General features: G+C 44.6%; 1 pseudogene; it reads right to left on the bottom strand.

The window, feature by feature from the left end:
• Positions 1–456: 456 nt before the first annotated feature.
• LOC119272381 overlaps positions 457–8,505 on the bottom strand; it is a 161,579-nt pseudogene continuing 153,530 nt past the window's right edge.

Genomic DNA, 8,505 nt, shown 5'->3' with positions numbered 1-8,505 from the left:
CTAATAAAAACCGGTTTACAATACCTTATGTGCCGTTCTATCTCCAGCATGGTGTCCTCCATAAGCTTCGGAGTGACACTTGCGTAGGATCTGTTCCTGTTCATGCTCAGGTACACAACGTCTAATAACACCATCTACTCCTTCTTTATAAAGGAGCGGGTCATCCCAGAAGTAATGTCTTAAATCATAGAAAAACCTTTTCTTTTGCTGGTATGTGAAACTAGGTGGTATAAATTTAGCAACAATGTAATTGGCATATTCAGCATACAATGGAGCAGAGCGAGAAGCATTTATGACAGCTAATTGCTCATCAGGAAAGCTATCATCAATAGGTAGTCGGTCATCAAGAACATTCTCTAACCTAGACAAGTTGTCTGCAATGGGATTCTCAGCTCCCTTTCTATCCATAATATGCAAATCAAATTCTTGTAGCAGGAGAACCCATCTAATAAGTCTATGTTTAGCATCTTTCTTTTCCATAAGATATTTAATAGCAGCATGATCAGTGTGAATAGTTACTTTAGAATCAACAATATAAGTTCTGAACTTATCACAAGCAAATACAACTGCTAAGAATTCCTTTTTGGTAGTAGCATAATTTCTCTCGGCATTGTCTAGAGTTTTACTAGCATATTGAATAACATTTAATTTTTATCAACTCTTTGTCCTAGAACAACACCTACATCATAATCACTAGCATCACACATGATTTCAAATGGTAAATTCCAATCAGGTGGCTGAACAATAGGTGCAGAAATCAAGGCTTTCTTAAGTATTTCAAATGCTTCTACACAATCATCATCAAAGACAAAAGGAATATCTTTTTGTAATAGGTTAGTCAGAGGTCGGGAAATTTTTGAGAAGTCCTTAATGAACCTCCTAAAAAACCGGCATGACCAAGGAAACTTCTTATACCTTTGATGTCCTTGGGACACGACATCTTTTCAATAGCATCAACTTTAGCTTTGTCAACTTCAATACCTCTTTCAGAAATTTTATGCCCCAAGACAATACCTTCATTAACCATAAAGTGGAACTTCTCCCAATTCAAGACAAGGTTGGTTTCTTCACATCTCTGCAAAACTCGATCAAGGTTGCTCAAGCAATCATCAAAAGAGGATCCATAAACAGAGAAATCATCCATGAAAACTTCACAAATATTTTCACAAAAGTCAGAGAATATAGCCATCATGCATCTTTGAAAGGTAGCAGGTGCATTACATAAACCAAAAGGCATATGTCTATAAGCAAAGGTACCAAAAGGGCAAGTAAAAGTAGTCTTTTCTTGATCATCAGCCGACACAGGTATTTGAGAGAAACCAGAGTAACCATCTAGAAAGAAAAAATGTGTATGTTTGGATAATATTTCTAGCATTTGATCAATGAAAGGTAAAGGGTAATGATCCTTTTTAGTGTCTTTATTTAATTTGCAGAAATCAATCACCATCCTATAACCTGTAATAATTCTTTGCGGAATCAATTCATCTTTATCATTAGGAACGGCAGGAATACCTCCCTTCTTAGGGACACAATGGACAGGGCTTACCCACTGACTATCAGCAACGGGATAAATTATACCTGCTTCAAGGAGCTTTAATGTTTCCTTTCTTACCACTTCTTTCATCTTAGGATTTAGCTGTCATTGGTGATCAACAACTGGTTTAGCGTCTTTCTCCAATTTTATTTTTTCTTGACATAGAATGGGACTAATGCCCTTCAAATCATCAAGAGTATATCCAATAGCAGCACGGTGCTTCTTCAGAGTTTTCAATAATTTCTCTTTTTCATGCTCTGAAAGGTTAGCACTAATAATAACAGTATATATCTTCTTTTCATCAAGATAAGCATATTTAAGAGTATCAGGCAATGGTTTAAGCTCAAACATGGGATCACCCTTTGGCGGGGGAGGATCCCCTAGGATTTCGACAGGCAAGTTGTGTTTCAAAATAGGTCCCTGTTTAAAGAATACTTCATCTATTTCCCCTCTTTCATTCATATACATATCATTTTCATGGTCTAGCAAATATTGTTCTAAAGGATCACTAGGAGGCACGACAATGGAAGCAAGACCAATAATTTCATCTTTACTAGGCAATTCCTCATCACGGGGTTGCCTACTAAATTTAGCAAAATTAAACTCATGAGACATATCCCCTAAACCAACAGAAACAATATCCTTATTGCAGTCTATCTTAGCATTAACAGTATTCAAGAAGGGTCTACCAAATATAATGGGACAAAAGCTATCTTGTGGGGAACCGAGAACAAGAAAATCAGCAGGGTATTTAACTTTCCCACACAAGACTTCAACATCTCTAACAATCCCAACTGGTGAAATAGTATCTCTATTGGCAAGCTTAATTGTAACATCAATCCCTTCTATCTCAGCAGGTGTAATATCATGCATAATTTCTTGGTATAAGGAATGAGGTATTGCTCTTGCACTAGCACCCATATCACATAAGCCAAGATAACAATGATCTCCTATTTTAACGGAAATAACAGGCATGCCTACAACAGGTCTATGTTTATTTTTAGCATCAGGTCTAGCAATTCTAGCAGCTTCATTGCATAAGTAAATAACATGCCCATCAATATTATCGGCCAAGAGATCTTTAACCATAGAAATACTAGGTTCAACTTTAATTTGATCAGGGGGTTTGTGTGTCCTAATATTACTTTTGTTGACTACAGTTGAAGCTTTAGCATGATCCTTTATTCTAACAGGGAAAGGTGGTTTCTCAATATAAGTAGTAGGAACAACAGGATCAACTTTTACTTCAATGGGAGGATTATATTTAAACCACTTCTCCTTAGGGAGATCAACATGAGTAGCAAAGGATTCACAGAAAGAAGCTACTATCTCAGAATCAAGTCCATATTTAGTGCTAAATTCACGGAAAGCATCTGTATTCATAAAAGATTTAACACAATCAAACTTAGGTGTTATACATGACTCCTTACCTACGCCGAGGTCCCAATCTTCAGAGTTGCGTTTAATTCTTTCCAATAAATCCCATTTGAATTCAATAGTCTTCATCATAAAAGATCCAGTACAAGAAGTATCGAGCATGGAGCGATTACTGAGAGAAAGCCGAGCATAAAATTTTTGAATAATCATTTCTCTTGAGAGCTCATGATTGGGGCATGAATATAACATTGACTTAAGCCTCCCCAAGCTTGAGCGATGCTTTCTCCTTCGTGACGACAAAAATGTATATATAATTACGATCACGATGAACAAGATGCGTAGGATAAAACTTCTGATGAAATTACAATTCCAATCGTTAGTAGTTCCATGATCCCATATCATCACATAGCCTATACCATGTCAATGCCTCTCCCTTCAAAGATAAAGAGAAGACCTTCTTCTTGATAACATCATCGGGCATACCTGCAAGCTTAAATAATCCACAAACTTCATCCACAAAGATTAGGTGCAAATCGGGATGCAATGTTCCATCACATGTGAAAGGATTAGTTAGCAGTTTCTCTATCATACCCGAAGGAATTTCAAAGTAAACATTTTCAGTAGGTTCAGTAGGTTGAGGAGCAACTCTTTGCTCTACCGGTCGGGGTGAAGATACCCTGAACAAGCCCCTCAAAGGATTATGTTCCATAGTAACAAGTGACAGTAAATTTCAGCACACTATATAATTTTTTTCCTTACCAAATTCCACCTACCAAAGGCGCTTCACTCCCTGGCAACGGTGCCAGAAAAGAGTCTTGATGACCCACAAGTGTAGGGGATCTATCGTAGCCTTTTCGATAAGTAAGAGTGTCGAACCCAACGAGGAGCAGAAGGAAATGATAAGCAGTTTTCAGTAAGGTATTCTCTGCAAGCACTAAAATTATCGGTAACAGATAGTTTTGTGATAAGGTAATTTGTAATGACTAACGAGTAGCAAGTAATAAAACTAAATAAGCTGCAGCAAGATGGCCCAATCCTCTTTTTAGCAAATGACAAGCCTGGACAAACTCCTATATGAAGGAAAGCGCTCCCAAGGACACATGGGAATTATCGTCAAGCTAGTTTTCATCACGTTCATATGATTCGCGTTCGGTACTTTGATAATTTGATATGTGGATGGACCGGTGCTTGGGTACTGCCCTTAATTGGACAAGCATCCCACTTATGATTAACCTCCATTGCAAGCATCCGCAACTACAACAGAAGTATTAAGGTAAACCTAACCATAGAATGAAACATATGGATCCAAATCAGCCCCTTACAAAGCAACGCATAAACTAGGGTTTAAGCTTCTATCACTCTAGCAAACCATCATCTACTTATGACTTCCCAATGCCTCCCTTTAGGCCCAAACAATGGTGAAGTGTCATGTAGTCGACGTTCACATGACACCACTAGAGGGATGACAACATACATCTCATCAAAATATCGAACAAATACGAAATTTACATGACTACTTATAGCAAGACTTCTCCCATGTTCTCAGGAACAAACGTAACTACTCACAAAGCATATTCATGTTCATAATCGGAGGGGTATTAATATGCATAATGGATCTGAACATATGATCTTCCACCAAGTAAACCAACTAGCATCAACTACAAGGAGGAATCAACACTACTAGCAACCCACAGGTACCAATCTGAGGTTTGGATACAAAGATTGGATACAATAGATGAACTAGGGTTTGAGATGAGATGGTGCTGGTGAAGATGTTGATGGAGATTAACCCCCTCATGATGAGAGGATCGTTGGTGATGACGATGGTGATGATTTCCCCCTCCCGAAGGGAAGTTTCCCTGGCAGAACAGCTCTGCCGGAGCCCTAGATTGGTTCCACCAATGTTCCACGTCGTGGCGGCGGAGTTTCTTCCCAAAAGCTTGCTTATGATTTTTTAGGGTAAAAGACTTCATATAGCAGAAGATGGGCACCGGAGGCCTGCCAGGGGGCCCACGAGGCAGGGGGCACGCCCCCACCCTTGTGGCCAGGGTGTGGCCCCCCTCTGGTACTTTCTTCGCTCAGTATTTTTTATTAATTCCAAAAATGACTTCTGTGAAGTTTCAGAACTTTTGGAGCTATGCAGAATAGGTCTCTAATATTTGCTCCTTTTGCAGCCCAGAATTCCAGCTGCCGACATTCTCCCTCTTCATGTAAACCTTGTAAAATAAGAGAGAATAGGCATAAGTATTGTGACATAACGTGTAATAACATCCCATAATGCAATAAATATCGATATAAAAGCATGATGCAAAATGGACGTATCATGAGGCCGCCCTTGAGGAGGTCTTGCGTTGTGTGCCTCGCAAGATTCTTGAGTGTTTGCTGGTGAAGATGGGTCGTACAGGGCTGCCGGTGGAGCCATGCTGTGGGCCGCAGGCAGGCAAGTCTGGGGACCCCCGTTCCCAGAACGTCGACAGTAGCCCCCGGGCCCAAGGCGCGCTCGGACTTGTCTTCAAGGCGAAGCCAAAGGGCAAGTGTGGAGCATTGTGGGCCCCAACAGCATGCGGCCCCGCTCGGCGCATGGTGATCAATTGAAAGTGGGCGGCCCCGCTTCCCCATGCAGCCTTGATATCCGCATGGCTAGGCGGCCACGGCGTCCCACACAATTATTTCCCCATTGCTGGAAACGCACCCCCTGACTCCTCCGCTTCTTCGAACCTCAGCTCCCCCTCCCAATCTGACCTGAGCTCAGTCCTCTCCATCGCCATGGCACCGAACCGGACAGGGAAAGGGAAAAAGCCCCTGTCCTCAACCAGCCCGCCTTTGGCTGTCGAGCCCGCCGTCGGCCGATCGCGGGTGCTCAACCAGGAGGCCATGGATAAGGTCCGCCTTGCGCTCGCCACCAGCTTCAGCGAATGGGGAGGGACGGCGGCCTGGCCTGCGTCCCAAGCTTCTGTCGATAGAATAGCCACCGGGGTCCAATTCTTCATCGATGCCCTGTGGGCCGGTCTGGTCCCCCCTTCTCCGCCTTCTTCAACGTCGTGCTTTCCCATTACCAGATTCATCTGCAACACCTAGATTCCCAATCTGTCGCAATTGTTGCCGTCTTTGCATTTGTTTGCGAGGCCATGGTGGGAATCACCCCCTTCGTGGCCCTTTTGCGCCATTTCTTCTCGCTGCACCTGACCAACCCATGGCAGTGCTCGAGGTGCCTGAGCTTCCAGGTTGTGGCGGCGACGGCCGGCTCGGGGATTGACTTTGAACTCCCGCCGTCTACGAGTGGGTTCTGAACACGGTGGGTTGATGACCCACAAGTATAGGGGATCTATCGTAGTCCTTTCGATAAGTAAGAGTGTCGAACCCAACGAGGAGCAGAAGGAAATGATAAGCGGTTTCCAGCAAGGTATTCTCTGCGAGTACTAAAATAAGTGGTAACATATAGTTTTGTGATAGGATAATTTGTAACGAGCAACAAGTAACAAAAGTAAATAAAGTGCAGCAAGGTGGCCCAATCCTTTTTGTAGCAAAGGACAAGCCTGGACAAACTCTTATATAGAGAAAAGCGCTCCCGAGGACACATGGGAATATCGTCAAGCTAGTTTTCATCACGTTCATATGATTCGCGTTCGATACTTTGATAATTTGGTATGTGGGTGGACCGGTGCTTGGGTACTGTCCTTACTTGGACAAGCATCCCACTTATGATTAACCTCTATTGCAAGCATCCGCAACTACAACAAAAATATTAAGGTAAACCTAACCATAGCATAAAACATATGGATCCAAATCAGCCCCTTACGAAGCAACGCATAAACTAGGGTTTAAGCTTCTGCCACTCTAGCAACCCATCATCTACTTATTAATTCCCAATGCCTTCCTCTAGGGCCAAATAATGGTGAAGTGTTATGTAGTCGACGTTCACATAACACCACTAGAGGAGAGACAACATACATCTCATCAAAATATCGAACGAATACCAAATTCACATGACTACTAATAGCAAGACTTCTCCCATGTCCTCAGGAACAAACGTAACTACCCACAAAGCATATTCATGTTCATAATCAGAGGGGTATTAATATGCATATAGGATCTGAACATATGATCTTCCACCAAATAAACCAACTAGCATCAACTACAAGGAGTAATTAACACTACTAGCAACCTACTAGTACCAATTCTGGACTTGGAGACAAGAATTGGATACAAGAGATGAACTAGGCTTTTGAGAGGAGATGGTGCTGGTGAAGATGTTGATGGAGATTGCCCTCTCCCGATGAGAGGAGCGATGGTGGTGACGATTGTCGGATTTCGGGTTCCGACAGACCCTTGAGGTTCGAACACTGGGGTGCGCACGGAGATCTCTCCCCTACCAATCTACGTCCAATCTCCTCGCGTGATCTAAGCTGGAAACAATGAACAACACAAGGGACACAAGGTTTATACTGGTTCGGGCCACCGTTGTGGTGTAATACCCTACTCCAGTGTGTGGTGTGGTGGATTGCCTCAGGGGCTGATGAGGAACAGTACAAAGGAAGAACAGCCTCGCGAGAGGTGTTCTTGAGCTGGTACGATGAACTGCTAGGGTGAGTTCAGTCGCCTCTCTCTCTCTCTCTCTGCTAGGGTTCTACCAGATTTCTGGATGTTTTCTCTATTGATCGATCCCCCTTCATCGATCGATCCCTCTCCCCTACTCTGTGGTGGCTAGCTCTATTTATAGAGGCCCTGGGCCTCTCCCCAAATAATGGGTTGGAAGGGCGCCAACACTTGGCCATTTTGAAGGGGAACATATGGTACAAGTTATCCTGACCAAAGGTGGTCTTCGGCTGCCAAAAGTACTGGTGATGACGCCGTCTGGGGCTCCACGATGACCTCCGTCCTGCCGCTCTGCTGGTCTTGGTCTCGTTGCACCGGAATGGCAACCTTTGCCCGATGCCTCGGCTTGTGCTTGCCCCCTTTGCACCAAAGGGGAAACAAGGACACTGCACAGGCCGGCGCCCGCCTGGTCTCGATCGTCATGGCTTGCATCACGGGTTCCTCGTGAGGTATCCCCACCTTGATCTCTCCGCCTCCTCGCGAGCCTTCCTGATGAGGCTGCCTCTGAGGAAGCTTCCTGTCGTCCGCCCCGCGAGGCTTGGCCCCTCGCGAGGGTCTTGAGCTTGAGCTGATGAAGATGGGCCGCGCTGGGCCCCCACTTGAGCCACGCCGCAGGCCGCAGGCAGGCAAGTCTGGGGACCCCCGTTCCCAGAACGCCGACAGTAGCCCCCGGGCCCAAGGCATGCCCGGGCTTGGCCTAGCAGGAAAGCGAAGGGGCAAGCGCGAAGCGCCGCGGGCCCCAACAGCCTGCGGCCTTGGGCGCCACGCGGTGATTGATTGGATGTGGGCGACTGCGCTTCCCCCCGATGCCTCGGCAACTGCACGACCTGACAAGTCCCTGCATGCAGAGAAACCGGTCATGATTACCTACGATCATGGTGCTCGGTGGTTGGCCTCCTCCGGTTATAAGTATGGAGCTGTGCGAGCCCCTTCAGTCCATCCTTTGCTGCCGCTCCTTTCCTTCTTCTTCCTCGCTCTTGCTTCTCCTTACGCCAATG

Source organism: Triticum dicoccoides, chromosome 3A (genome assembly GCF_002162155.2).
Source record: "Triticum dicoccoides isolate Atlit2015 ecotype Zavitan chromosome 3A, WEW_v2.0, whole genome shotgun sequence".
In the NCBI taxonomy this organism is placed as follows: domain Eukaryota; kingdom Viridiplantae; phylum Streptophyta; class Magnoliopsida; order Poales; family Poaceae; genus Triticum; species Triticum dicoccoides.
The sequence above is the reverse complement of the archived record's forward strand: the minus strand, read 5'-3'. Positions and strand labels throughout refer to the sequence as shown.